Genomic DNA, 6,678 nt, shown 5'->3' with positions numbered 1-6,678 from the left:
AGATAGGATCTCTTTCATCTATGATAATCATGCATCCAAAGATGTCATGAATTGCTCCATGGTGGTGCTGGTCTCACTGACTGTGGAATATTTATTTACTAGTTCAAACTAGTAAAGTTTGGGTAGTTATATCAGGATTTATTTTACCTAATTTGGGATTTCTCCTGTGTAGGTGTTGGTACACATTCAAGTTTCTAAATTCCCACTGCAGCCCATGGAGGCCTAGGAAATAGTTAATTTTATCTTGGAATAGCCTTCCTTACTGTTTAGAGGAACTGACTGGGAGACCTCACAATGTCTTCATTAATTGTAACTGAGATCAGGTAGCTCATATGTAAACACATTTCAGACAAAGGTAGGTAATCTCAATCCCATCATTAGTGTACCGACAGTTCATATTTACACAGTTCATATAATGAAATTATGATTTTGAACTTTCTTTCCAAACTTAGCTCAAATTTATACTGGCTTTCACCTTTTTTAGGTAACAGTGACCGTACAGGTCAGGTTACACAGTGCATTATACCTCACATCATCGCAGTCACTCACACAGTGTGATTTGCATTATCTCAAAATCAGATTTGGGGTCTGTGTGCAAGCACACAGTGAATAAAGTTATCTTATCATTAGTTCTGAAATGCACATTACTCTTAGTAGCACTCACAGAGAAAAAGCAAAAAGCCAATCAGCTTTTATTTCTATTTCAGGTATTGAAATAGGAATGAAGGCTGCTGTCACACTCCAGTTTGTGTGAAAAATATTTCTGTTGTAGTTTGTGCAACAAATACACTGCTATCAAAGATGTAAAGATCTTAAACAAAGTCCTTTTTTTTTACACATCCAGAAAAACTTCAATGAAGCATCATATTTTAACTGTTTTACTTGCTTGCCATGTAAGTTGTGGCAATATAACAAATGTGATGATTCTTCTAGTTTCATTCATGTTAACCAGCTAATTCCTGATGATTTCTGAAGTTCAGTACCCTAGGCCTTGTAAACTAGTAGCCTGATGAACACTGAAAAGTCTAAACAGGTATATGAGAGATGTAAATATTTTTTCTACATTGCAGATCTAGGGGTTTACTTAATTCACTACCAGTAGCAGTTAAACAATTAGGACCTGTGATTATTTTACAGGTAAATTCAGAATCTTCAGTGGAACAACTTTAGCCTGGTCATAAAAATGGCTATTATCAGTCACTAAAATGTAGGTTCTTTGAATACATGCTTACAGTTACAGCAGTATGATTTTTGTATGTACTGTTTTTGCTTATAACCTCCGAATTATTGTCCTGAAGAAAGAACTAATATACCTGATATACCTATATAATATAAAATAATATACGTAATATACATGAAACTTGTCCCAGAGGGCATAGGAGGTTTCAAGAGTCTTGAAAACTTGTAGGAACAGACATCAAGTTTTCTTTGTTGAAAATATGGCTTTTTCTGATTTCTCTGAGTACTCAGAATTTGTTGTCTGACTTGCACATAAATTAGTCTTAGAAGTGAATTGATCAATCTTGGTTTATCACTTGTTAACTCAAATCAAAGTAGTTCAAAATTTTTATCAAATTCCTAATGTTGTTTTAGCTCAATAAAACATCATAACCAATTGCTTAACCACAGAAGTGAGCAGCTATCATTCTGCATATCCATAGGAAGCAAATCTGAAGTCTTTGTGAAGTTATTTTACAAATTATCACTGTATATTAAAAATGAAAGATCACTTTCAAGAGTCCCTGTGCAGATACTTCCTCAATTATCCTAAAAGAAGCTTATGCTAATAATAATTGAATCATAGAATGGCTTGAGTTGGAAGGGACATTAAAGCCAATCCAGTTCCAATCTCGGCCATGGGATGGTTGCCCCCCACCTCTTCAGGCTGCCTTGGACCCCATCCAGCTTGGTCTTGGACACTTCCAGGAATGGTGTACCACAGCTTCTCTGGGCAGCCTGTGCCAGTGCCTCACCACACTCAGTAAAAAACTTCTTCCTAATGCCTAACACAAGTCTCCCCTCTTTCAGATTAAAACCTTTCCCCCTTGTCCTATCACATCTGCTTGTGTAAAAAGATTTCTCTTCTGTTTGTAATCTCTGTTTAAATACTCAAAGGCCACAATGAAGTCTCCCTGAAGCTACCTCTTTGCTGAGCTTAACAAGCCCATCTCCATTAGCCTTTCTTCATAAGAGAGGTGCTCCAGCCCCCTGAGCAGTTTCTTGGCCTCCTCTGGGCCGTCTCCAAAAGCTCCACATCTTTCCTATGTTGGGGGCCCCAGACCTGGATGCACAAGGGCAGAGCAGAGGGGGACAATCACCTCCTGTAACCTACTGGCCATCCCTGTTTTGATGTAGCCCAGGTTACTGTGGCTTTCCAGGCTGCTAGAGCATGCTATTGGCTTGTGTCCAGCTTGTCATCCACCAGAATTCCCAAATTCGTCTCCACAGGGCTGCTCTCAGTGAATTCTTCTTTCAGTCTGCACTCACATCTGGGATTGCCTTGATCCAAATGCAACATCCTGCAGTTGGCCTTGTTGAACCTCGTTTGGTTCACGTGAGACCACTTTTCAAGTGTGTTCAGATCCCTTTCTATGGCATCCCTTCTTCTGTCATATCAACTGCATCATACAACTTGGTGTCATTTGCAAACTTGCTGAAGGTGTACTTGATCCCATCATCTATGTCCATTGATAAAGATGCTGAAGAGCACTGGTCCCAAGACAAATCTCTGGAGGACACTTTTCATCATTGCTGTCCACCTGAATGTAGAGCCGTTGACAACAATCTTCTTGTTGCTATCACCCAACCAATTCCTTATCCACTGAATAGTCCACCCATCAAATTAATATCTCTCTAACTTAGGGAAAAGGACAGTACATTGTTCAGAGAAGGACATGTTTCCATATTTAATATTTTATCACAAGTGATAGGAATTCGTTGAAACAATACTTATTATTAGTGGATTCTACTACCTTGACTTTTCCTGAAGGGGATCCTGCTCTGCATGGTGTCCACAATAAATTTAATGTGCCAGACACTGCTACTGAATGAGTCCTGACATGTGAACAATAATTCATGTCTGTTAAAGTAAGCTTTTGTACCAGGCATTACTCCACAGAATTGAATCTGAAAATCAATCCAGTGCATAAAATTTAAATTAAAGTAGATGGATGCCGAAACCTCTATAGGTGGCAATGTTTTATTTTTCTCTATAGCAATGTATCCACTTACATAAAATTCTTGAAATTAATTTTCTCTCTTTACTTATTGCAATTCAAAACCCATTTTCCCTCAATTTATATTTGAAGGAGAAATATAAATGTAGTTTAAAATAACTCATCACCCATATAGGTTATATACTTATAACACAATATGAAAGTATACTGAAGAAAAACATACTTGTCAACATGACGTCTATCTACAAGAAGAGTTATAAGGAAGATCTGGATAGCTGTGGGCCCATCAACCTAACCTCAGTGCCAGAAAAAGTTATGCAGCAGATAATCTTGAGTGAGCTCACACAGCATGAGCAGGACAACGGGCGGATCAGGCCCAGTCAGCACGAGTCCAAGAAAGGCAGGTCCTGATTGACCAACCTGATCTCCTATAATTGAGTGACCTGCCTGGTGGATGACAGAAAGGCTGCTGATATATTCTATCTAGAATTCACCAAACCTTTGACATTGTCTCCCGCAGTATTCTCTTAGAGAAGCTGGCAGCCCGTGGCTTGGACAGATACACTCTTTGCTGGGTAAAAATCTGGCTGGAGGACCGGGTGGTGAATGGAGTTAAATCCAGTTGCTGACTGGTCACAAGTGGTGCTCCCCAGGGGTGGGTACTGGGGCCTGTCCTGTTCAGTATCTTTATTCATGACCTGGCTGAAGACATTGAGTGCACCCTCGGTAAGTTTGCAGATGGCATCAAGATGGGAGGAAGTGTCAGTCTGCCTGAGTGTAGGAAGGCCCTGCAGAGGGATCTGGGCTGAGGTCAGTGGGATGAGGTTTAACAAGACCAAGGACCAGGTCCTACGCTTTGGATGCAACAATGTCAGGCAAACCTACAGGCTTGGGGCAGAGTAGCTGGCAGACTGTGTAGAGGAAACAAACCTGGGGATATTGGTTGACACTTGGCTGAACATGAGCCTCCCCCAGACTAAACAGTCCCGGTTCCTTCAGTCTCCCCTCGTAAGGCACATTCTCCAAGCCTTTCATAAGTCTGGCTGCCCTTCTTTGGGCCTGCTTTAGCATCTCCATTTCTGTACTGAGGTGCCCAAAAACTGAACACAGTACTCGAGACCTTACGAGTGCCGAGTACAGGGGCAGGATGACTTCCTTAGTCCTGCTCACCACAGCATTCCTGATACAAGCCAGGAAGCCAGGATGCCATTGGCCTTCTTGGCCACCTGGGCACACTGCTGGCTCATATTCAGCCTGCTGTCCATCAGTACACCAGGATCCCAGCCACTCTTCCCCAATCCTGTAGGGTTGCCTGGAGTTGTTATGTCCAAAATGCAGGACCCGACACTTGGCCCTATTGAAACTAACACAGTTAACCTTAGTTAACCTTGGCCCATCGATCCAGTCTATCCAGGTCCTTCTGTAGTGCCTTTCTCCCCTCAGGCAGATCAATACTCCCTCCCAACTTGGTGTTGTTTCCAACCTAATGAAAGTATTCTCAATTCCCTCGTCAAGATCATTAATAAAGATGTTAAATAGAAGTGGCCCCAGAACCGAGCCCTGGAGGACACCACTGGTGAACAGGATGCCATCAGCCTGTCTTTGTAGGGAAGGTGCTCCAGCCCTCTGATCATCTTCATGGCCCTCTTCTGGATCCACTCCAACAGCTCCATGTCCTTCTTGTTTTGGGGGCTCCAGAAGTGGATGCAGTACTGCAGGTGGGGGCTCACAAGAGCGGAGCAGAGGGTCAGAATCATCTCCCTTGACCTGCTGGTCACACTTCTCCTGACACAACCAGCTGACACTTGCCAGCTTACCCTGGCACAACTTGAGGCCATTTCCCCTTGTCCTGTCACCTGTCACCAGCGAGAAGAGACCAGCCCCACACAACAGTATCCAGACACAGATTTCACTGCTTTTTATTTTCTCCACAAAACAGAGCTTGCTTGATTACTGTGAACACAAAAGAAGTTCACGGATTTTCCAGGCCAGGAAGCACTCAGGAAGTCCAGGTGATTGCTGCTGCTCAGGATGGTTTCCAGGAGGATAAGACCACTGCAATTGCTAAGAGTTATGCGGCTCATCTAGCAGATATTGTCACTTTCCTCTCCTCATCTTCTGCTGATAGCAAATTTCCAGGTCTGTCTGTAGCTCTTCACTGTATTTATACCTCTTTCTAATACTGCTCCATTTTTCATGTCAGAAGTAGTTTGGTCAAGCCTTGTTTCTCCAGCCTTGAGGAGAGTGATTTGCTTACATGGCTGAGCAGCCTTAAAAGCTGCCTCTACACATGACACAAATAGCTTTCTAGGAAGGACAACCTCTTTCACAGCCTCTTGCTTTCAATGTTAGCACTTTTTCTATGTTTTTGGACAATTGTTACCAAAGGAAAAAAAAATAAGAGACTTCAAAATAAAGACTACATCTGGTTTGAAATATTCACACCTGTGTGGTAATCTGTTTTTGTTAGTAGTTGTAATTTTCCCCTCACAATCTCAATAATATTCTTAGAATCCCCAAATGATGGAGATCATCATCCAGTCCTGAGCTCAAAACACATTAAATAGATCAGGTTCCTCAGGACTATGTTCAGTCAGTTTCAGCACCCCTAAGGATGAAGCTTACACAGCCTTTCTAGACAACCTACCTACAACAGTGTTTGACTGCCCTTATGGTATATTTTCTTCCCAAGTATCTATTTAGAACCTCCCATTTTGCAATTTGTTCCCATTGACTCTCATCCTGTCTCTGTGCACCTTCGGAAGACTCATGTTCATTCACAGGTCAGGTAACTGCAGGTAGTAGTAAGGCCTTTCAGCCTCTTTTCCAAACTGAGCAATCCCAAATTTCTCAGTCTTTCTCCGCCTTATGGTGTATGTTCCAGGTGCTTGACCTACTTGTTGGGCCCAGCTGGACTCACAGCAGTATATCAATATCTATTTTCCTTTCAAAAGCCCGTAACAGAACATAGTACTCCAGATGTAGTCTGACCAGTGGCAAATAAAGTGTCAGGATCACTTCTCTTAACCTGCTGGACACCATTTTCCTAATGCAATGCTCTTTGCTACAATTGCATGTTGCTGGCTCATGGTCAGCTTCTTGTCCATCTGGACCTACAGGCCCTTTCCAGCACAGCTGCTTCATAGATGCTCGAACCCCACCCTGTGGTGTTACATGGTGTTATTCTGTCCTCAGATCTTGCACTTGTTAAACTCCACGATGTTCCTTAAAACCTATTTCTTCAACCTGTCTCGATCTTGAGTAGCAATCCTGCCATTCAAAATATTAACTTCTTTCTCTAATTTGGTATTGTCCACAAACTTCCTAAGGGTGCACTCCATCTCGTCATACAGGTTGGTGGTGAGGACCTGAAGCAGTATTAGTCCCTGATCAATACTGATCCCTGAGGGACTTCCTTAGGGACTTTCTGGCCAACACAGAACTGAACGTCACACCGAAGATCACAACTCTTTGAGCTCACCCATAAAGCTGATCCTCCACG

Source organism: Phasianus colchicus, chromosome 1 (assembly GCF_987193195.1).
Source record: "Phasianus colchicus chromosome 1, bPhaCol1.hap1.1, whole genome shotgun sequence".
Taxonomy (NCBI): Eukaryota; Metazoa; Chordata; class Aves; order Galliformes; family Phasianidae; genus Phasianus; species Phasianus colchicus.
This window is presented reverse-complemented; position numbering follows the sequence as displayed.